Here is a 1,305-nt window from a genome sequence, read left to right on the forward strand (position 1 = left end):
CTTAAAAATACAAATAATATATCAAAAAAATCAGAAAAATAAAACTAATTCATTTTAAAATCTTAAAAATACAATTATATATCAAAAAAATCAGAAAATAAAACTAATTCATTTTAAAATCTTAAAAATACAAATAATATATCAAAAAATTCAGTTCATCGATCCCTTGAAGGTTTGACAAAAGGTTTGATACATCATTCAGTTCATCGACCAAATACAAAGTTTGGTACAATAAATTATTACACATCAATTCTTCCCTTGTGTCCCTGCTTGCTTACGATTGTGCCGTATCCATGGAGCATCCTCATCATTTAACTTAATGCTTGGGTCAGTGTTCACTTTGAAGGGCGGAATTTCACCAAACATATTATAATCTTCTGACATGTCTGTCTTGTCCTCCACTCCCACGATGTTTCTTTTCCCTGAAAGAACAATGTGGCGCTTTGGATCGTCGCATGATGTACTGATCGTTTTCTTATCTTTCCGTTTCCTCGGTTTGCTACTCATGTCCTTCAAATAAAAAACCTGAGCGACATCTTTGGCAAGGACGAATGGTTCGTCAAGGTAACCAAGATTGTTGAAATCCACCATTGTCATTCCGTATTGCTCGTCCACCTTTACCCCACCTCCTGTTAGCTTGAACCATTTGCACCGGAACAAAGGGACCTTAAAGGAGGGTCCATAGTCAAGTTCCCATATCTCCTCTATGTAACCATAATATGTGACCTTTCGCCCATTCTCGGTTGCTGCATCAAAGCGGACACCACTGTTTTGGTTGGTGCTCTTTTTATCTTGGGCGATGGTGTAAAATGTATTCCCATTTATCTCGTACCCTTGGAAAATCGTTATAGTCGAAGATGGTTTCTTGGCCAACATGTACAGCCGATCTCCAACATCATTGTCATTCATTAAATGTTTTCGCAACCAACTGCCGAAAGTCTCCATGTGGGCCTTTCTAATCCAGGATTCAGGCTTCCCCGGGTTGTCCGAGCGTAAAATATTCTTGTGTTGCTCGAAGTACGGAGCCACAAAGCTGGAATTTTGCAGAACTGTGTGGTGTGCTTCAGTCATAGAATGACCGTCCATACATATCGTGGATTTCCTTCCGATCTTGCCTTTTCCACTTAGTCTCCCCTCGTGCCGCGATTGAGGAATACCAATCGGCTTAAGGTCAGGAACATAGTCAATACAGAACTCAATTACCTCCTCATTTCCATAGCCCTTGACGATGCTTCCTTCTGGCCTAGCACGGTTACGAACATATTTCTTTAATACTCCCATGAACCTCTCAAAGGGGAACATATT

The sequence above is a fragment of the Triticum aestivum genome, chromosome 1D (assembly GCF_018294505.1).
Source record: "Triticum aestivum cultivar Chinese Spring chromosome 1D, IWGSC CS RefSeq v2.1, whole genome shotgun sequence".
Lineage (NCBI taxonomy): Eukaryota > Viridiplantae > Streptophyta > Magnoliopsida > Poales > Poaceae > Triticum > Triticum aestivum.